The sequence below is a fragment of the Sus scrofa genome, chromosome 14, assembly GCF_054392235.1.
Source record: "Sus scrofa isolate SSC_HxYL_T2T_F1_AM1 chromosome 14, Sscrofa_HxYL_maternal_Yorkshire_Landrace_v2.0, whole genome shotgun sequence".
Taxonomy (NCBI): Eukaryota; Metazoa; Chordata; class Mammalia; order Artiodactyla; family Suidae; genus Sus; species Sus scrofa.
In genome coordinates this window covers 12,536,439-12,559,489 of record NC_139396.1, presented here as the reverse complement: position 1 = coordinate 12,559,489, position 23,051 = coordinate 12,536,439, and the positions used below count along the sequence as shown (strand labels likewise).

Here is a 23,051-nt window from a genome sequence, read left to right as displayed (position 1 = left end):
GGCACCAATTATCTATCTACAGAACAGAAAAGATCATGGACATGTAGGACAGAAGAGTGTATGTAGTGGGGCTGGGGAGGGACTGGGATGAATTGGGAATCTCAGGTTAGTAGATGAAAACTCTTGCATTTGGAATGGATAAGCAAGGAGGTCCTGCTGTATAGCACAGAGAACTATATATCTAATCACTTGTGATGGAACATGATGGAGGATAATGTGAGAAAAAGAAGGCATATGTGTGTGTGTGTGTGTGTGTGTGTGTGTGTGTGTGTGTGTGTGTGTGTGACTGGGTTAGTTTGCTGTACAGCAGAAATTGACAGAACATTGTAAATCAATCATTTTTTTAAAAAGGTATAAGTTCTATCTCTAGAGTCTTATGTTTTTAAATACGAGGATTTATATGGCTATCTAGTTGTTCTAGCACTATTTGTTGAAGAGATTATCTTTCCTCCCCCTCCCTCAGGCCCACACCTGCATCCTCCAACTTTGTGGCCTTTCTGGCTGGTCCACCCTGGATTTAGACCCGACACAGCTTCAGTGGAAACCCTCCGGAGCTTTCTTATGGTCCAGACCCTCTGAGGATGCCATCCACATATGCAGCTTTCCAAGCTCTGGCAGAAATAACCACCATCCTCTCTGAGCCCAGGACCCACTTCCACAGCCCTCACTCATCCAAGACCAAAGTTTCTCTCAGCCTTTAATAAGTTTTTTTGGGCTGGTAAGAATGTGAAGTTGAGGAGTTCCCGTCCTGGTGGCAGCAGAAACAAATCCGACTAGGAACCATGAGGTTGTGGGTTCAATCCCTGGCCTTGTTCAGTGGGCTAAGGATCCAGCATTGCTGTGACCTGTGGTGTAGGCCACAGATGCACCTCAGATCCCTTGTTGCTGTGGCTGTGATGTAGGCCAGTGGCTACAGCTCCGATTCAACCCCTAGCCTGGGTACCTTCATATGCCATGGGTGTGGCCCTAAAAAGACAAAAGACAAATAAATAAAATAAAATCATAATTACAGAATTCAGGCAAGGGTCTGATCATGTAAAGTTACATAATCATGCATTGATTGATTGATTGATTGATTGATTTTGCTTTTCATGGCCACACCTGGGGCATATGGAAGCTCCCAGGCTAGGGGTCAAATCGGAGCTACAGCTCCTTCCCTACACCACAGCCACAGCCACACCAGATCTGAGCCATGTCTGTGACCCACACCACAGCTCACGGCAATGCTGGATCCTTAACCTACTGAACGGGGCCAGAGAGCAAACCCACATCCTCATGGATACTAGTCCAGTTTGTTACCACTGAGCTACAACAGGAACTCCAATATAATACTGTATTTTAAAAATTTATTGTACTTTATTTCATTTTTGGTCCTTTTAGGGGCCGCACCCACGGGAATATTGAAATTCCCAGGGTAGGGTTCGCATCCGAGCTGTAGCTGCCAGCCTACACCACAACCACAGCAACACCACATCAGAGCTGCGTCTGTGACCTACGCCACAGCTCACCGCAATTTGGGATGAACTCACTGAGCAAGGCCAGGGATTGAACCGGGGTCCTCATGGAGACTAGTCAGGTTCATTACCACTGAGCTGGAAGGAAGGGAACTCCAATAATGTATTTTAAAAGTAAATAAATTCATTCACTGCAAGTACATTAAATGTCAGGCCATACACTGGGTGTGTACAGTGATTATACACACAGTGATGCAAGAGACAAACATTCTGCTCCTAGGAAAAAGTTTAGAGGGGAGAAGAACTGACATGACACACAGATCCTATAAATCATTTAGTTGCAGGTGTGCTGAGCACACCTGTAGCTTGGGGGGAAGTGCTACTCAAATTAACGCACTCAACAGGCACTTGGTGCAACCAGTATGGGAGTTCAACCCGGTGAGCCTGAAGAAGGTGCCACTCGTGTGGAAATCGTGGCTTTCCAGGAAAACTCCAGAAGGGAAATTCCAGAATATTCCAAAAGACACGGGATCATTAAGCCAAAGGGGTGAATCCTGTTCACAGGTGCCCAGCACAGGCCAACCCCCAGGAGCTCTGGATGCAGGGGCAGCCAGAGGGGCAGAGGAGTGGGAGACTTTCAGAGCGACCCCTCCAAAGGCCGCCGAGGTTACCACTTCGGGGTCCACAAATGTCCTCTGCCAAGTGCGTATTCAGAGCCACCCGACTCCCCCTCCCAGATTTGGGAAACTGAAGTCCAGGGGGGACGTAAAGCATGGTCACGGCAGGACCATGAACTGCGCCCTGCCTCTTGCTTGGGACTGCACGCGCTACCTTGTCCACTTGGGCGGCGCGGAGCAGGTCTTGAGCTTCCAAAAACGAGAAGATGTGATGCCACTCAGGCAAACCCAACTGCGCCTGCATGGTGCCCGCCGCCCTAGGCGCTCTGGCCAGGTCACGCCTTCCCGGTGTTTCTGCCCCACAGGCCAAGCGCCGCCCCGCCCTGCTTCAGCCCCTCATGCCCAGCCCCGCCTCCCACTTCTGCCCCTCAGGCCAAGCCCTTCCAGGCTAATCCTTGCCAGCCGTCCTCTTTCAGGTCCCAAAAGCTTGCCGAACCCCCTTCTGCTTGGCCTTCCACTGGTCTCTGCCCTGCCCCTTGGCTCTTGCGTTGTCCTGACACTCGGCAGACCCTCACCTCCTCCCTCACACTGACATTCACCCTCGCTCTGACCCTTGCCCTTGCACAGACCAGCTGGACCTTGGGGTGTCCATGACCCAGCACCTTTTGAGCCCTTGCCCTGGTGCTAGCCCTTACGCAGAACTCTTGCCCTTGCACAGACCAGCTGGACCTTGGGGTGTCCATGACCCAGCACCTTTTGAGCCCTTGCCCTGGTGCTAGCCCTTACGCAGAACTCAGTCCTTTTCCTCAGCCTTGCCCTAATCAAAACCCTTGATTTTACAAACATCAGACATCTACCCTACCCTTGTCCCTACCTGACCTAGGCACACTGTAACACACACTTCACCCTAAACTTTCCCTAGCCCTGACTCCCACCTTCACAGTCGCCTTCACAATGACCTCCAGCTTCCCTCCTGCCATGGCACTGGCCCTTGCCCAAAACCTGGTGCCTCTCTTGTCATGGCACCCACCCTGGCTCTTACCCTCGCCTTGGTCCTGATACCAGGACCTCACTCTGGACTTGGTTGTGGCCCCAGCCAAGATCAGATCAGAGTTAGCATAAATGATAACAATGTAAATGTAATGTAAAAGCAAGTGTCATGATCAAGTTCAGTGTCAGAGCAGTCAGGGTGGCAGACAGTGATGAAGATCAGAATGAGGGTGAGTGTCCAGGGTAAAATTCTAGATCAGGTAGGGGTCAAGACAAGAGGATGGTCAGGGTCATGGTGTCAGAATCAGGTTCGAGGATCAGTGTGAGGATCAGGTTGAGACTCCATCGGAGAGGATCCATAAGAGGATGAGGTCAGGGTAAGGATCATGGTTGTCAGGATGAAAGAACGATTGAAAGTTGGATTCAGGTTGACAGTGAATGTCCAGTTCTGAATAGGATTCAGTCAAGGTGAGGGCGAGGTTGATGTTCAGGATTAAGCATCAATGCAGACTTAGAGTCAAGATCAACCATGAGGATAACTGCCAGGATCAGAGTGAAGGCCAAGGTCAATTAGAAGTCAAGGTGGGATTCCTTTCCTCTTGCTGCTGGAAGGAATCAAGTCCTCCTCCACCTCTCCCTCCCCACCACCAATTACACTGGCCCAATCTGCATAATCCAGGATACTCTTTCGATCTCAAATATGTACCCTTAATCACATCGGCAAAGTCCCTTTTTTGTTTAAGGCAATATATTTATAGGTCAGGACATGGGCGTCTTTGGGGGGACATTATTCTGATTATCAGAGAGGATCAGTTTGGTTTAGTCAAAAATCAGGTTCAAGGTTAAGGTTCAGTGTGATATGATGGGTCAAATGAAGGTGATCAGACTGAGGATGAACATTCACCATAAAAATGAAGGTCAATGTCAGTGTGAAATTCAATTTCAGGATCAGGGTCTAGGTCAGCTTCAAGGTCAGGATGGGGTTAGGGTGTCAATGATGAGGCTCTGTGTTTGGATGAAGACCCAGGTCAGGGTGAAATTGAGGTCCAGGTCAAAATCAGGATTAAGATCAGGGTCATGGTCAGGCTTGGGGTACAGATATTTCTTTCACCTTTGGCGTAGTGTAGTTCAGCACCAAGGCTCAAGTTCAAGGGCAGGGTAGGTTGGTATGATAGTCTTTACCAAGGTGAGGATTCATTCTAGGGGTAGAGTTAAAGGTCAGAATCAGATGGAGAGCAGCGAGTGGTTCATTCATGGTAATGTTCTGGGTCACGATCAGTGGGAGAGAAGTTGTCATTGTCAAGGGTAAGTCAAGATCAGGGTTATAATGAACATCAAAGGAGTCAATTAGAGGGTCAGTGTTAAGGTGAAGATGAGAGCCAAGTTCATACACAAGGTTAATTCTAGGTCAAGCAGGGTCAGAGTTTGAGTGAGGCTGAGAGTCAATGCCAAGATCCAAGCCAGGTATAGGTGGGGAAGGAGTTGGCAAAAAATTGAATGAGGGTGAGTGACTGTATGTCAGGGTCAGGGTGATAGGGTCAGGTTCAGCATAAGGCTCAAGGCCAAAGTGAGGGTCAATGTCAGGGCGGACTAAGGTTTAGGGTCTTTGTGAGTGGAACTGGCCAGGGATCAGCAGTCAGGGTGTGGGTACAGCCTCACATTTATGTGGAGATGAGAGATAACTAGAAATTGAGCTAGACTTAAGGTTAGAGTCTACAGATGTGGGTAGTCCAACAGGCAGAGGCCAGATCCTTAAAATATCTTTAAAGACCTATGAGACACTCAGACTTTACCCTGAAAGCAACAACTGTGCTTTGCCCTCTAAAAATCTGGAAGGCAGTGACTGTGGCAGTGTTAGTTCTCTGTGAACTCTGTGCTCAGAGGAGTTTATCCACATGGGAACAAAATGAATGTTTTAAACTAAAAGATTGCTAAGTTTCTCCATTTGTCTGCTTTTATGTATCTGTGAGCTGATTCCACACTTCTTATTTATTACAGCCCTGAGTCTTGGGATATGATACGCTAAGTCCTTTCATCTTTCTCCTTTTCTTCTGCTTCTGCCTCCCCCTCTTAACCCTTTCATTTCTGCATATATTTCAGAATTGGCTTACCAAATTATTAAATATGAAAAAGAAGAGCCAGTTCGGATTGTACTGGATTTACTGAATTAACAAATGATTTTCAGGAATGTCTGTCCTATTTGCCTGGTGTCTGAGTAAGTAGGTGGCCTGTGTGGTCCTGGCTCATGCTTATCCTGAGGGTGACGTAACCAGATTAAGATGTGGAGGGTCACGGAGTTCACCTCGTGGCTCAGTGGTTATTAACAAACCCAACTAGGATCCATGAGGATGTGGGTTCAATCCCTGACCTTGCTTGGAGGGTTGGGGATTCGATGTTGCCATGAGATGTGGTGTAGGTTGCAGATAAGGCTCAGATCTGGTGTTGCTGTGGCTGTGGTGTAGCTGTAGCTCTGATTTGCCCCTCGCCTGGGAACTTTCATATGCCACAGGTTTGGCCCTGAAAAAGAAAAAAAAAATGTGGAGGGTCACTTATTGGGGCCCCAATTTGAGCCATCCCTGGGCCTTGACTTCTGTCATCTCACCTTCCAGTGGGAGCTCCAAGACATGAAGCACCTAGAAAGTCCCCAAGACTAAGGCGGCCATGAATGGGGCTACTTTCCAAGTGACCAGAGACAAGCAAGGGCCAGGAGACCATGCTACCTCAGGCACATCCCTCAACAGGAGCAGAAGAAGGGTACACATCAGGTAGGACTATTTGGGTTTTATCCTAAATCTCAGAATTGAACTAGTGCTTAATGTCTCTGAGAACAAAATCAAACTACACTTTCCTCCCCACTTGTGTTTCTGACATCTCACACTCAGTGCTCCCCCAGATGGCTCTACCGAGGCCGTCCCTGACCAAGAAGGTGGCAGCTAGAGAAGCAGCACGGTGGCAGACACAGCAGCAGCACTCACTGCCTCCTTGGATGGACCTGTCAGCAGCACACAGACGGCAGCTGACAGTGCAGGCCGCAGGTGCCCTCTGCTGGGGCTGGATGTCCTCATCACCCAGCTGAGAGCAGGACCAGGTACAGCCTGTGGCTGAATCAGGCCAGAGCTGGGGAACAAGAGGCCTGGGTGGTTCTGGTAGGGAGCACGCTGGCGGGGCCTGGCCCAGCATCTCAGCCCTCCAGGATGAAGGGCCGAATCAGCTCCGGGTTCAACAGCGACTCCTCCAGAGGCTGGTCCACGTGGAAGTCATGGACATGGGGGGTCCTGGGTGGACCTTGGGGGTAGGTCCCCCTGGGCGGTGGGGAATCGGCAGCTCCGAGGGGTGGGCCGGCAGGGGAGCTGTGAAGAAGTACTGGTGCAGGAGGGCCTGAAGGCAGCAAGCAAGGGACAGCAAAAGGAAACCAGTCACCTCCCCATCCCAGCTTCAGCTCACTTCCCTTTGAGGGGGAGATGTGAATATGGCCCTGAAGAAGCTTTCCTCCCTCTGCTCATCAGTGCAGCTGACTCCAAGCCTCTGAGTGCTTGCTGCCCAAGCACTGCTCCAGGGACCCAGGATGCAGCAGCAAACAGAGCAAAGAGGAGAATAAATCATATAAAGTAGTAGGAGAAAGAGCACATTGGATGATGAGTGCTGTGGGGGGTGGACAGTGAGGAGGAAAGAGGAACAGCGGAAAGGCTGCAGACCTGAAGATGGGCAGGGGAAGCCCCCGGGAGGTGGCGCTTGAGAAGAGACCTGAAGGATGAATGAGTGAGGCCCAGGGACATGGAGGGGCCCCAGAGCAAGTGGAATGGGAGCTGCCAGGGTCACCAAGAGGATGGCCCCTAGTGTGTGATGCCTGAAGGTCACAAGGACCTGAGTTTCTCCTCTGAGAGGGAGCCACAGGAGGGCCCTGCAGGGGAGGGTGTGACAGCCTCCCTGGACAAGATCCCCCTCTCTGCCAGAGGAATGGGCAGGAGGGGAAGCTTACAATGGGGGTGAGGACAGGGGGGTGACTTAGACGGGACAGCAGCAGGGAGCTGAGAAGGGGTCGGTTGGCCTCAGTACACTCTGAAGGCACTGCTGACATGGGAACTCACCAGGGTATGAGGGCCAAGGGCAAGGAGGGGAGGACAGGTACACCCGATAGAGGCTCTGATGCCATCCCTGCCATCAGCGGGTGGCCCTGCCCTCCTCCCCTGCCTTCCAGCCACAATCCACCTGTCCTGGGTTCTCCTCTCCAGGCCTCTGTTCATTATTTCTCTTGGGGAAACAGCTCCCTGTGCTTAAACTGATCCTTCTCCAGGAAGCCTTATGTGACCCCAAAGTCAGTCCCAACATCACTCTTCAGGGCTGTCACAGACTGGCTGCCCTGCCTCACCACAGGCTGGACACCCCACAGACATGAGCTACGTCTGTCTGTTCACTCTGCACCAGGGCCCAGGACAATGCCTGGTGTGTGCCAGATGCTGAGTAAATACTTATTGAAGGAATAAAGGCATGAAGAGGTGAGTCACCAATAACCTGAAGATGTGCTCTTCTGCAATGTGGGCATGCCCTTCTAATGGGCCACCCCTGGCCACCACAGCCCCTCTGGGGTCTGCTCAGGAGAGGCTCAGCTGCTCCACACCCTCCTGCACTGGCTCCGGGGGTTCTGTCCGAGCCCATCACAGGTTCTGGGGGACCTCAACCTGCTGGGTCACATGAGCACGAACGAGGAGGCTCAGGGCACTAGGTGTCGCCTACCTGGGAGGCTGCAATGCGCTGGAGTGGAGGGTAGAGGAGGAACCGCCCCAGCAGGTCCAAGGCCTGGGGAGAGGCATCGGGCAGCACCTCCTCCAAGGGCACGGGTGCCTGCTCCTTGAAGGAGATCTTGTTGTAGTCAGGCAGCTCTGTGATCTCCTGGAGGAGAAGCAGGCCCATTAGGGCTGGCACCCGCCCTGCCAAGCCCCTGCTTGTACCAGGTCACTCTGTCATCACGCACTCAATCCGTCCTTCAGTCCTTCCTCCACTTCTCGGGAGCCCACTCTGTGCCCAGCTGGGTAAGAGCTGTGTGAGTGCCAGGGACAGGTTGAAACAGACAGGGGATGGGACACGGACCAGCTCTCCTGCCTCCAGCAGGGCAGGAGGAGCCCCTGAGCTGAGCCAAGACAGAGAATGGGAGGTCAGGGAGTTGTGGGGCTACAGGAGAGAAGGTGTGGGCCAGGGGACTCACTAGCTCTTGGGGGGACAGAGGACACCTGTCCCACCCCTCCCCTCCATAGGGCCCTACAAACCGGCCAGACTTGAGGGCTGGGGGTGCCCAAGATGCGAAGCACACAGCAAAGCTGTTCGATGTCATTCTCCCCTGGGAAAAGGGGGACCCGTTCAACAGCTCCCCCAGGATGCATCCCACGGCCCTGCAGATACAGAACACAAACATCTCAGGGATCTCAGCACAGCCACAGATCTCCCCGCACCAGCACTCACACCTGACACCAGGGTCAAAACACCCACAAAGTAGCCTAGAGGCTTCAGAGTGAAGAATACAGACCCCCAAACCGGGAAAGACCTCAAGTCTAGAACGCAGAATTTATACCCCTTCCTCTGCAACTCTCAGGCCTCAACCCCTCAGCAGTTATAAGACCTCTCAGAGCCTCCCATTCTGGACATACACCCTGTCCTCCCATCCCAGGGAAGACCTCCAAAACGGCCCCCAAATCTCACAGTCTCAGCAAATACAGACCATCCTACCCTAGAGAACTGTTCAGGGCCTTCCCATCCAGGGCCCCAGGCCTTGGGCTAGCTCAGGGACACTGTGTTCCAGGGTGTCACTCCCTGCAAGCAGACGTTCCATGGCCAGACCACCTCCCCAACCTCCACCCAGAGACCTCCTCCTGGGACAGCCACTCCCATCCCACCTGACCCCCACCCAGCTCAAAACTCTCATGGAAAAGAACAGTGACTCCAACTCCTCAGAGATACTCTAACCAAGCAAGACACCCCCAGGGCACCCCTGTATGTTTAAGCTCACAGCAGGAGAACAGCCCCTAATAGCCTGGAGACCTCAATGCCCAGCGGGAAAGAACACTCAAGCACCCGCACCCCACCCCTTGCCCAGCCCACAGGAGGCTCACCACAGGTCAACACCCTGATTGTACTGGCGGGCACCATACAGGAGCTCAGGGGCTCGGTACCACCTGTGAGAGGATGGCAGTGGTCAGAGCCAGGTCACCGGTCTGTCAGGAAGCTGCCTGCCCCAGAAGGTCACCCTGGCCCCCACACCAGCTCCGGGAGCACTGTTTGAACAGAAGGTCCAGAAGCATCTCTACCCCAGTGGGAGGGGTGGGGCCTGGCCATTGCCTGGTCCTGCCTGGGAACTGGTCCTCCCTACCTGGTGGCCACCTGGTGCGTGTAGAGGCAGCTGCCATCTGAGGAAAAGACCCGGGCCAGGCCAAAGTCCGCTATCTTGAGCTGGCCCGAGGCGCTGATTAGCAAGTTGGCTGGTTTCAGGTCCTGAGGGCACAAAAAGAGGCATTGGTTCCTTGTGAGCCCCCATGGGACCTCGGGATAAGAGAGCTGGGCAGGCTGAGCACCCGGGTCAGCCCAGGACCGCACCTCCTTCAGGGCTATACCCCTGGCCACTCACACATGGGCCTGCCCCCTTTGTCCCCTCTCCAAGCATGCCCTACATCATGGTCCCCCAGGTCCCACCCCAGCCCATGCTGGAACTGACCCGATGCACAATGTTGTTGGCATGGCAGAAGGCAACGCCTTTGAGCAGCATCTGCAAATAGCTCTTGACCTGTGCCTGGGCCAGTGGCCTCTGGGCGTGGCGCAGCACCTCAGCCAGATCTGACAGCATGTACTCAAAGGCCAGCACAAAGCCTGCACTGTGCGGGAACACAGCCTTCAATTGCACAACCTGTGGGGGAGGGGGAGAGGCATACCATCAGCCCCCAGACTCACGTGGCTCACACCCTCTGTGGAACTCTCGGCTCTTGCCTCAACAGAAGACCAGGCAGAAAAGGTGACAGGAGATCTGAGCTTAGAATCAGGGAGCTGGGTGCTCTCATGTGCTCCCCTCTCCCAACAGAAGGCAAGACCCTACTCTAATGCTCCAGTAAAGGCGCAGGAGAAAGGAGGTCTAAGAAAATCCACTTAGGGCAGTGTCTGGTCCCCCACCCAGCCTACGAACTGGAAAATCACCTGGAAACACACACACACACACACACACACACACACACACACACACACACGTCTCCTCCTGTTTCTTCTACAGCCATTAACTCCCAGAACCAAGAGAAGGCACTGGTGATCACATCTCCCAGCGCTGGGACAGCAGGAGATATGTCACATATACTTCCTGAGGGCCCACGGGTCACAAGGGCCAGGCTGCACAGCAGTGAGCAGGAGCAAGAGCGAGGGGGTCCTGATGGGCTTTAAGGAGTTCGGGGGACAAATGACTGACAGGCGTAAGAACAAATCTATTGGGTATCTTGATGAAGGTTCTGATGAAGACAGAAGAGATGGGCTGGGCTCACTTATGCAGGGATCTGGGAAGGAGTTCTGGGCAGGGGGACAGTGAGCACAGGGCTCCAGAGGCTAGAACAGGAAGGAGGCTGCTCTGTACTCCTGGAGCCTAGACATACTTGTCAGGCAAGAGAAACTTAAGTGTTGAATGAATAGAAAAAGAGACTGGAAGAGTTTTCACCCTGGCGCAAGGGAAAGAAATCCGACTAGGAACCATAGGAACCACTGGCCTTGCTCAGTGGGTTAAGCATCCGGCATTGCCATGAGCTGTGATGTAGGTCGCAGACGTGGCTCAGATCTGGCGTTGCTGTGGCTCTGGCATAGGCCAGCAGCTGTAGCTCCAATTCGACCCCTGGGGACCTCCATATGCCCCAGGTGTGGCCCTAAAAAAAAATTAAAAAAAGAGAGAGAGAGACTGGAGGTGGGTGACAGCAGACAGTGACAATTCTTTTGGAGTGAAAAGAAGCCACTGGGGCTTTTCAAGCCGGAGAGTGGATAACTTCAACTACACATTTTGACTGTAGAGTGGGGTCAGGGAGGGGGTTTGGGGGGCAAAGTCATTCTGATGAGAGGTGAAGATGGCCTGGGCAAGGCTAGAATGATATCTGGAGTGTTTTAAAGATAGAACCTTCAGGCCTGCTGATGCACAGGACACGGGACCCCATGGGCCCTCCACCTCTCCCATGCACAAGCTGCTGCCAAGTCCTTTTACCTTCCTCAAAAAATGAGAAGGGGGGAGTTCCCATCATGGCTCAGTGGTTAACAAATCTGACTAGGAACCATGAGGTTGCAGGTTTGATCCCAGGCCTCACTCAGTGGGTTAAGGATCCGGTGTTGCCATGAGCTGTGGTGTAGCTCACAGAAGAGGCTTGGATCTGGCATTGCTGTGGCTGTGGTGTAGGCTGGCAGCTGTAGCTCTGATTAGACCCTTAGCCTGGGAACCTCCATATGCTGCGGGTACAGCCCTAAAAAGCAGAAGAAAAGAAAAAAAAAAAAAGGAGAGAGTGAGAAGGGCCATATTACTGCTTTTCTGATTTTGAGAGTAGGAGACAATCACTTTACAGATTGAGACAAACACATAACGTTCAGATAATACACAAACTCATAAGCAAAAAAAAAAAAATCGCAAAAGAAGAATCCTATCACCTACTGTCAACCTCACAAGTATATTCCACCAGACTTAGCAACAGACATGGCACATACAGACATATATGCACAGGCGTATACAAAATACTTTCGCACAAAACCAGGATGACACATGAAGTTGTATAATATGGTTTTGGCACTGATGTAGCACGAACATCTCCAGAGGATAAGAAGCAAGCCAGAGTATCACCCACTGTTGGGTGGGTGGACCTGCCCCTGGCATTCCCCAGGAAATTACACACATTCTCTACTCCGGACACAGTCAAGAGAGAAGTGCACAGAGAGAATGAGGCTGGGTGGGTGTGGTCTCTCCTCCTGTACCCACAGCCCCTCCAGGGCCCATCACAGCACAAACAAGGCCAGGAGGTTCTTGCAGCCTCTGTCCTGTCTCGAGAGCCAGGTCAGGGTCAGGGTCAGTGTTCATCACCAGTGCCCAGCAGAGGGCAGAGCCTATGTGGGCCCCAAAGTTAAAATGTACTGATTCCCCAATCAGAGGAGAAAACTCAGAAGGACAATGTGGAGTTCCCATCATGGCTCAGTGGAACGAATCTGACTAGGATCCATGAGGTTGCAGGTTAGATCCCTGGCCTCACTCAGTGGGTTAAGGATCCGGTGTTGCTGTGAGCTGTGGTGTAGGTCACAGACAGGGCTCAGGTCCCACGTTGCTGTGGCTGTGGTAGGCCGGCAGCTACAGCTCTGATTAGACCCCTGGCCTGAGAACCGCCATATGCTGTGGGTGTGGCCCTAAAAAGACCAAAAAAAAAAAAAAAAAAGAAGAAGAAAGACAATGTACATAAAGCTGCTAATCCAGCCTGCGGAACACAATGGGAGCTCAATGGGTGGCAATTATCCTTATTATTAGAATTCATTAAAAGTTTTGAGCAAAAAGGGATGTTAGTGAATAAATGAATAAGTACACAAAGAAATAAGTGGGTGAACAGAGAGGGAGTGAGTGAGGAATGAAATAACTGGGGGGGAATAAGGGTGAACAAGTGGACAGGAAAGGGAGTAGTGAGGGGTGAGGAAGCAAACGACAGCAAGTCCCCAGGGTGGAAGTGAGTGGATAAGGGCAGGAACCCCAGCACAGGGCACCAGCCCTACTCACATACTGACTGTCCTCAATCTCCTGCAGGGCCTTGATCTCCCGCAGGGCCTGGTTGGGGATGCCATCCTCCAGCCGCCGTAGGGCCACCTTCTCGAGGGCCACGATCTCTCCAGTCTGTTTGGGACAGGACGCAGACACTGCTACCCCATCCCGGGCTGGGAAAAGGAATGGGATGCGAGGCTTGAGGCCCTCGTGAGAGTGGAACGCACCCCCTACCCCATTCTGGAGGGATATCAGGGCCAGGAGTCGCAGCGCTGGGAAAACAGCTCAGAGATAACCACACCAGCTCACAGGGAACACTTGCCATCTAAAAGCACCGCTGACAGCTGGCCGCACCCCACCCCGCCAAGGGGGCAAGAGATAGGCGGACGCCACAAAAAGCTGAGGGGAGGCAGGAGCAATGGCCCATGCGTGGGTGCGAACATAGGGTAGATCTCAAAGGAACCGAAGGAAGGACTGGGTGCTCACCTCCACCTGCTTGGCCTTGAAGACGATGCCATGAGCGCCCTCCCCTATGCGGCCCAAGATGCAGTACTGCTCCATGGCCCTCTGCCTGGCACTATTACGCTCCAAAGTCACAGCCTCTCCCTTGCACAAGCAACCGGACCCTTTCTCGTAAGCCTGCCCCGCCCTCTGCGCCCATAGGCGGCTGCCTAGCAACGGCGCGGGCGCGCGCTCCGGGACCGGGAGGCCAGCGCTGCCAGGGAAGGCGGCCCTGGGCTCGTCTGCGCCTTCCCCTAGGCGCTCGCCATCACGGCTCAGGGCGCTTCCCTCAAAGGGAGTCACACGAGTGCACAAAGGACCAACCGCAGCAACTTTCACTGTCACCCCTTCTCAACCCTGCGCGGGCATCACATGACGAGTGACGCCAGAGCACGCACGGGGCGGGGCCATGCAGCCCCGGGGCAAGGCCGGGCAGCAGGTGGGGCGGGGCTGCGTAGGCGGGAGGGTGGAGCTGCTCAGCGGGCGGGGCGGGGAGCTGGCGGGGGGCGGGGGGGGGGGCTGAAGGTAACGGGGAGGGGCTGAAGGTGACGGGGGTGGGGCTGAAGGCGGGGCCTGCCCCTCCACCTCCCTGAGCAGGCTTAGAGGTGCCAGCCGCCACCTCTGAGAACATAGAGGTGTCATTTCCCACCTATGAGACACAGAGCCGATGGTGACTGAAGGGAGATGTCTCGGGTCTGTGTCCTGGCAGGAGGATCAACAGGCAATTTGTGGAGAAAGATTTTTAAAAATGCAAATTCTGACCCAGAAAGTCCAAGTCTGAGGGCTTCTCCTGAGGAAGCATTTGGAGGAATTTGCAGCTGAGTGATTTTTAAGAAGTATGTACCAAGGATGTTGACAAAATAAACAAGTAGCTTTTAAACTTCTGAGAAAGTGCTCAGTCTCATACACAATAAGGTAAATGCAAAATAATCTACAATTTTCCACCTATCATTGGTTCAATATCTAGCAATGCATTGGCCATGCTGTGGAAATATATATATAGGAGTGTTCATATATTGCTGATGGGAGTGTGATTTGGCAATGCTGATCAAATTATAAATGCATATCCCCTTAGACCAAGCAAGGTCACTTTGAGAAATTCCCCCACCTAACACATTGCACATGTATTAAATGACATAGCAGGAGTTCCCGTCGTGGCACAGTCGCTAACCAATCCAACTAGGAACCATGAGGTTGCAGGTTCGATCCCTGGCCTTGCTCAGTGGGTTGAGGATCCAGCATTGCCAGTGAGCTGTGGTGTAAGACGCAGACTCGGCTTGGATCCCGAGTTGCTGTGACTCTGGTGTAGGCTGGTGGCTACAGTTCCGACTTTACCCCTAGCCTGGGAACCTCCATATGCCGTGGGAGCGACCCCAGAAAAGGACAAAAAAAAAAAAAAATGACATGGCAAAGTTATTCATTGAATCATAGTTTAAATAGCAAAAGATTGGAAGCACCATAGATGTCCATCCATAAGAGACTGTCTAAATTTTGATACACCTATCAAATAGAAAACCATACTACCTCAAAAAAGAACAGGCGTGCTTTTTTTTTTTTTTTTCTTTTTTGAAGGACTGCAGCCACGTCATGTGGAAGTTCCCTATGCCACAGTCACAGCAACGCTGGACCCTTGACCCACTGAACCAGGCCAGGGATCAAACCTGAGTCCTCATGGATACTAGTCGGGTTTGTCACTGCTGAGCAAGAACAGGAACTCCCCAAGGATGCTTTTTAATGTATAGTAATAGAAAGATGTCTAAGATATATTATTAAGTTTAAAAAGGTAAGACGAGGAGTTCTTTTGTGACACAGCGTGTTAGGATCAGGCGTTGTCACTGCAGTGGATTAGGTTGTTGCTGTGGCGTGGATTTGATCCCTGGCCAGGGAGCTCCATATGCTGTATGCACAGCCAAAAAAAAAAAAAAAAGGCAAGATGAAAAATAGAGCATAGAGTGCCACTATGTAAAAAGAAAACAATATAAATAATACTTGTTTATGCATCATAATATGTCTGGAAAAAATACTCGAGATTTCATGATTGTGGTTACCTGGTGGAGGGGCTAGAAGGATTGGGGACAGAATAGAAGGACAACTTTTCACTGGACCTCTTTGTAGTCTTTGAAATGTGAACTGTAAAATTTATTAATTCCTTTTTTTTTTTTCTTTTTAGGGCCTCACCTGCAGCATATGGAAGTTCCCAGGCTAGGGGTCAAAATAAAGCTACAGCTGCTGGCCACAGCCATAGCAACAAGGGACTCAAGCCGCATCTGTGACCTATACCGAAGCTCATGGCAATGCTGGATCCTGGACCCACTGAGCAAGGCCAGGGATCAAACCTGCATCCTCATGGATACTAATCAGATTTGTTTCTGCTGCTCCACAATGAGAAATTTCCAAAAGAATTAACAGCAGGGTCTTGAAGAGATATTTGCACATCCACATTCATAATCGCACTGTTCACAACAGGCAGAATAAGGAAGCAACGCAAGTGTCCACAGACAGATAAATGACTAAAAAAATGCAGTATATCCATGCAGTGGAATATTACTCATTATGCTTGGTGGGTTGTTTTGGTCTTTGTTTTTTTGTTTGTCTTGTCTTTTTAGGCAAAAGACCTGTGGCATCTGGAAGTTCCCAGACTAGGCGTCGAATCAGAGCTGCACTGCTGGCCTATGCCACAGCTCCCAGCAATGCTGGATACTAACCCACTGATCAAGGTCAGGGATCAAACTTGAGTTCTCGTGGATACTTGTCAGGTTTGTTACCACTGAGCCACAAAGGGAACTCCCTATTCATTCTTAAAAAGGAAGAAAAATCTGACACATGCTACAGTATGAATGAACCTTTAGGATATTATGCTAACTGAAACAAGCCAGTCACAAAAAAAAAAAAAAAAAAAGCATGTGATTTCACTTATATAAGGTGTGTAGAGAAGTCAAATTCATATTGAGAGAAGTTAACTGATGGTTGCTGGGGCTAAGGAGAGGAGGAAATGTGGTGCTGTTTAATGGGTATTGGGTTTCAGTTTTACAAAATGAAAAGTTCTGGATATTGGTTGCACAACACTGTAAATACACTTCACACTACTGAACTGAATACTTGGAAATGGTTCAGATGGTAAATTTTATATGTGTTCTTTCCCACAATTAAACTTTAAAGAAGGAAACAGAATCTGAAGGGCTGGTAGGACAACAACAGTATATCTAATATTTAGGAGAGGAGGATGAGATCAGGGCTGACAAAAAGCTGAAAGCTTCACAAATTTGAGAAAAAGCATAATCTGCAGATTCAAGAAGCTGTGTGAGGAGTTCCCATTGTGATGCAGTGGAAACGAATCTAAGAACCATGAGGTTTCGGGTTCAATCCCTGGCCTACCTCAGTGGGATAAGGATCTGGTATTGCCCTGAGCTGTGGTGTAGGTAACAGACATGGTTCAGATCTGGCATTTCTGTGGCTGCTGTGTAGGCCAGCAGCTGTAGGTCTGATTTGACCCCCCAGCCTGGGAACCTCCATATGCTGCGCATGCAGCCCTAGAAAAGACAAAAAAATTTAAAGGTTAAAAAATAAAATTAAAAAAATGTATCCATACAGAGATGCCACATTGCTTACTGGGGCAAAATGTCTCTAATTCCTGTGATGTCTTGTTAGAAGCCATGGAGGCCAGAAGGAAATAGCACACCACTTTTTAAGTGCTAAGGGAAAGGAACTGTTAACAGAATTGTATATCCAGTGAGAATATCCTTCAGGAATGAAAGTGAAAAGAGATTTTCTCAGATGAAGGAAAACCGAGTGAATTTGCTGCCAGTGGATCTAATCTGAAAATTCCTAAAGGATCTTCTTGAGACAGAAGGGGAATGATAATAGAAAGAAACATGGGCTGTCATGAGTGAAAAAGAGGAATATCCAGGGTTGCTATTTGATGAGGATAAAATTATTCTCCACTGAGGTTTTTCTTTTTTTTTTTTTCTTTTTTTTTTTTTTTTTGTCTTTTTGCCTTTTCTAGGGCTGCTTCCCGTGGTGTATGGAGATTCCCAGGCTACAGGTCAAATGAGAGCTATAGTCACTGGCCTATGCCAGAGCCACAGCAATGCCAGAGCTGAGCCACATCTGCAACCTACACCACAGCTCACAGCAATGCCAGATCCTTAAGGCACATGAGCAAGGCCAGGGATCGAACCCACAACCTCACGGTTCCTAGTCAGATTCGTTAACCACTGCGCCACAACGGGAACTCCTCCACTGAGGTTTTAAAAATGATGTTTGATGTTTCAAAACAAAAAACTACTGTGGTATTTGAAGTGGTTCTCAATGTATTTGCAAACAGTATTTTAAAACAGAAAGTCAGAAACTACTAAAAAAAAATGAGGTGTACATGGGCCAACTGAAAGAGCTTCCAATGGCCAAAGTGAAGTAATTTGACCAAGAAAATAAGTAATATAGTATTGGTTTATAACCCAAAGTATAAAATAAATGGCTATGAATCCCTATTAATAAATAAATGACTAAATTAATCATTCAGACAATCAATAAGGAATAATAAAAATATTTTGTACAGAATTCCAAATAACATATGTAGGTACTCTGTTCTCAGGACGTGCAGCACAATTTCCTGCTTTTAACTGTAGACTGATTATCATGTCTTATTGTTAAAAAGGACAATATAGAAAGGGAATAAAAAAACAGTGGAAAAATCTAACAGGAGTCAAGGTCAACAACAGAAGCGCTAAGTCCTTCCTAGAGTATGTGTATCATTGATATGTGAAGAGAATGGCACTTTACATCTGTGATCTTCTCCCCAAAGTCCATAAACTGCATCTAATCATGAAGAAATATCAGGCATATTCCAAGCGGGGGACATTCTACAAACTAAGTGACCAGCATCCTCAAAACTGTCAAGGCCATCAAAAACAAGGTGTCTGAGAAATTGTCACAGCCCAAGAGGGGCCTAAGGAGGCATGACAACTAAAAGTAACTTGGTATCATAGATGGAATACTAGAACAGAAAAAACACATGAGGTGAAAACTAAGGAAGTTTGAATAAAAAGTATGGATTTTAAAGTACGGACTTCAGGAATTCCATACTTTAAATTGGCTTAGTGGGTTAAGAACCCGACAGGGTCCATGAATATGTGGGATCTATCCCTGGCCTTTCTCAGTGGATTAAGGATCAGAATGTAGCATCACTGCAAGCTGCAGCATGGGTTGCCATTGTGGCTGGGATCCAGCATTGCTGTTGCTGTGGCTGTGGCATAGGCTGGCAGCTGCAGCTCCGATTCAACCCCTAGCCTGGGAACTTCCTAGAGGCCCTAAAATATATATATTTTAAACAGAAAGTATATATATATTTTTGTTTGTTGTGGTTGTTTTTTTTGTTTTTTGTTTTTTTTCCCAAGGCTGCACTCACAGCATATGGAGGTTCTCAGGCTAGGGGTCGAATGGCACCTATACCTGCCAGCTCACACCACAGCAACAGCAATGCAGGATCAAAGCCACATCTGAGACCTACAACACAGCTCATGGCAACGCTGGATCCTTAACCCACTGAACAAGCTCAGGGCTTGCACCTGTGTCCTCATGGATGTTGGTCAGATTTGTTAACCACTGAGCCATGATGGGAACTACTTTTTTTTTTCTTTCTTTCTTTTTTTTTTTTTTTTTTGAGAGAGAGAGAGGGAGAATATGAACATGAATGCATACCAAGGGGAAAAGATTAAGAATGAGAATCTAACAGGATACAAACCTGGGTTTCAGGGAGTTCCCATTGTGGCACAGCAGAACCAAATCCAGCTAGTATCCATGAGGATTCGGGTTCTATCCCTGGCCTTGCTCACTGGGTGGGGGATCCAGTGTTGCCGTGAGCTGTGGTGTATGTCAAAGGTATGGCTCAGGTCTTGTGTCGCTGAATAGTGTCTGAATAGACAGACTGAGCGAGGTATTGAAGAGGCAAGAATGCTGAAGAAGCTTTGAAGTATGCTTGTGGCAATGACCTAGGCTCGTAGCAATGATCTTGGCTTTTAGGGAAGCAAAAGCTAGCACACTGGACCCTGAGGCCCAGTGATGCACCACCATGGCCTCTGATTTTATTTGCAATGTCTTGGGCACTCAGTATGCAGGAGCCTTTTAGGACTGACTGAGCCACTGGAAACAGAAATCAAGGAGGAAGTCACAGTACTCGGTACTAGGAAGGGGAGGTGCCTTCCACCTTCCTCGGTCCTGTAGTATTGCTACTTCTCCTCTGCAGAGAAAACATAGCCTGAAGTGTGACAAGTTCTAGCAGGTGTGAGAAGGCTCCCCGCCTTCTTTAGCCCTCTGTGATTTGGAACTGCTCATTCTAGCCTTCACATGGAGTGTATGGTCTCTATCAGGTTTTAGGATTTCATTATAGTTTCTTGCCTTATTCTCAAATTATTTCTCTTTCCTTTATAATTATTTAAAAGTCCACCAGTTGGCTTCTCTAACCATTGCAATTTGAGAGATGAGACCCTGTCTTCTCCCATAGGACTCAGCCTTACACTATCTCAGGGACCTGAGAGGCCAGGCCTCCTTCTCTAAGCCTGGTTCACACACTTCTGGTTGAATTCAAGCAGTGAGAGGACACATTTTCCTTTTGAAAAACAAAGTTGGCTGTGGACACACTCTGCAAGTGTACGTTTTCAACTTAGAGCTCTGTGCTCTTTGTTAAAAGCCCCCTTTGGGTTAATTATAAAGTGCCTAAATTATATTTGATTATTTCAGGAGAAAAATATGCACTAGGACAGTGTGTCTGTGCCTGCAAATCCACTGACTGACATTCCATTCTCTACATTCCACTTTTTCTCAAGAAATGTCCTGACTACATGTGTCATTCAAACAAACCAGTTGTGAGAGGCATTGGGAGAAAGCATGGAGCCCTTTCTAGGTTTCTGGGCTAAAATGTACTTTAAAATAGCCCCTCCACTCCTATAACTATCTCTTCCACCCCTGTGCATGTATGAGACCTTCCCTTATGAGATTCCATACTCATGAAAATATGGATAGAATGAAACCAACATGGGAGTACCGTCCTGCATTGTGGCTCTACCACGTGGTTTGTGGAAGGAGAAACTGGCCTTTCATGGTTGCTGCATCTCATCCACTTTTCCCAGAGTGGCTCCTGCTGCCTGAGTTGGTGACGGTAGGACTGGGCATCTTCCATCCCACCCTCTCCCTCAGGTCCTTTGTGGAACTGCTACAAATCCACCCAAGATGGCATGTCTTCCCTTGGCATCTGTTCTGCAGCTGGGACAATCTCCATGGCATAACACAAAGGGCGATGTGGTTCGTGTTGGAAAGCTCTTGAAGTTGAAAACTGCTTTAACAGGCCAAATCCTGGAAACTTGTTTATGAAATGTCCTCATAACTCTTCACGAAGCTGCACTGGGTACATCAACCCTCTATGGCTTGGAGGCAACTGTGAGATGTGAGGACACTCAGGAGGAAATGTCTGTTTGTTTTCCAAGTTAGTTTAGCACAAGATCACTGTCACCCAAGCAATGGAACATGTTGCTATGGGAAGTGCAAAGATGATAATGCTGCTTCAAAAGGTTGACAATTGGAAAAGCCTCTTTTTTTTATGTCATGCCCATGGGATGCACATTTTGCTTAGATCATTACTGTTGAAAGTTTGTTCATATAAACTGTTTGGGAGCAAATAATTTGTGACTCTTAAAATATTTAGAATATTGAAATTTGGGGAAAAGTATTACCATCTAGGTGCATTAAAATCGCTTGTGTGCTGGAACTCTCACAGGCCTGATGGAGTCAGAGTTGTTATCAGGAAGATATAAAATCTCCCTGCAAAGCCATGTGGAATGGCCCATCTCATTCATGTCTTATCCTGGATTCAGGCCACTGATGAATGGTTTATGCACAGAGTCTTGGTGCATTTCTTTTTTCACTTTCATCTCCTGAAATTTCCTGCTTTCACAATATAGGTTATAGAACCATGACAGTCTCTCATGAAACCATGACTGGAGCCACATGCCATGTGACCCCATGCGTGTTTGTATCATTACACGGACATGGATGAGTGCACATCTATGTATGACTGCATGGGTATATACATACCTATTCAGTCCTCATTGTCATGTGGTTGGGGTCTGTAGTCACCACAAACATGGAATCAGTGAACACTGAACCACTGCGCCCATGGGAAATTCAGGGTTAGGTTCCTGCCAGCCTCTGGTCACACTTTTTTGTCTCTTGATAAATACAAAAGCTTATTTTATGTGTGTTTCTGTTTAAAGACACCTTGTTTAATATACACTGTTGTTTCATTGGCCCTGAACTCACAGCCAATTGCACTGTAATCCTATGTGTAAACAAAATGTATCTAACCAATGTATTTTCCCCCCCATAAAGTCCTAGACAACACTTCAGCACCGAACATGGGGGCCATTTGAAAGAGTTAAATCACACACACACACCACAAAAATGTGGGGAAATGTGGCACTAAATAGACCAGAGAAGGGGCATTTGCTTACAGTATGAGTGGAAACCGGAAGGCAGAGTTTCGCTTTGTTCAGCCTTAGCTGGAAATACATTTGTAGGTAGATGAATTTTTCTCTTCTCTGCGTGTGTCCACATGTGAGCAAAAGCACCCCAAGCCCTGACATGGGGTGACAAATACATTTTTAGTGAATAGGTGAATTCTCTGATATGGAATCTGTGACTAATGAGAACCAACTGTATGTGTATATATATAAAATCAATAACATCTTCCCACCAGATGGAAGATCCAGTGGTGAACCATGTGGAAGCCAGGGCAGACCTCTGCCAGCCAGAACATACTGTACACTTCCTGTCCCTTGAGCACTTCCTTCTTCTGAGCACTCTGGGAATGAGCTCCCCACTCCCTGGCTCCTCAAGCCCTGGCTTTTATCCTCCTCGCAAGGCACCTACAGTGTGTGTTGGAGTGATGCTTTCTTCAGGTGTATGACCTGTTATCCTTTTCGGCTGTGCAGATGTGGAGGGTGAGCCAGGGCCCCATGTTCAGGGCAGTTATCCACAGCTGGTGGGTGAGCCACGTGTGAGAAGATCTGCAATACGGAAATGCTTGCGTCAGGAGACTGGAGGTGGGCAAGGCTCATCTGGAAGATATTATTGGCCTGTCTCCCTTCCATGGCTTTCTCCCTTCCGGGGTCTGAGCAGGCCAAGTGCCAGGTGGGCAAGGCTACTGCAGGCGGCGCACGTGGGGGGGCGGGGCCTCGGCAGGCCGCGTGCCAGGGAGGTGAAGCCTCCGCAGGCCCGGTGCCTGGGCTCGGGGCCTCGGCAGGCCCTCTGCCAAGGGGGGGGGCCCTCGATAGGCTATGTGACTGGGGGGGCGCGGCTTCTGCAGGCTGAGCGGGGGAGGCGGGGCCTTGGCAGGCCTTTTCCTGGGGGGCGGGGCCTCGGCAGGCCGCGCGCGGGGAGGCGGTGCTTCCACAGGCAGCGCGCGGACAGGGCGTCCTTGGCAGGCCGCGTGTCAGGGAGGCGGAGCCTCGGCAGGCCGCGCGCGGGAAGGCGGGGCTTCGGCAGGTTGCGCGCTGACAGGTGGGGCAGGCCCTTTGTCAGGTGGGCGGGGCCTCAGCAGTCCCTCTGCCGGGGGGCGTGGCCTCGGCAGGCTTTGTGACTGGGGCGGCGCGGCTTCTGCCGGCCAAGCGGGGGAGGCGGGGCCTCGGCAGGCCGTTTCCAGGGGGACGGGGCCCCGGCAGTCCGCGCGCGGGGAGGCGGGGCTTCGACAGGCAGCGCGCGGACAGG

At 49.9% G+C, this 23,051-nt stretch overlaps 1 pseudogene across 1 annotated transcript; it reads right to left on the bottom strand.

Annotated features, from left to right (window-relative positions):
- Positions 1-3,233: 3,233 nt before the first annotated feature.
- On the bottom strand, positions 3,234-13,676 carry LOC146396314 (cyclin-dependent kinase 20-like; annotated as a pseudogene). Its single transcript, XR_014826495.1, has 8 exons — positions 13,281-13,676; positions 12,813-12,926; positions 9,765-9,953; positions 9,423-9,544; positions 9,166-9,228; positions 8,326-8,448; positions 7,796-7,951; positions 3,234-6,439 (listed from the first exon to the last, which is right to left on the bottom strand). The product of XR_014826495.1 is annotated as a cyclin-dependent kinase 20-like (transcript).
- Positions 13,677-23,051: the final 9,375 nt, after the last annotated feature.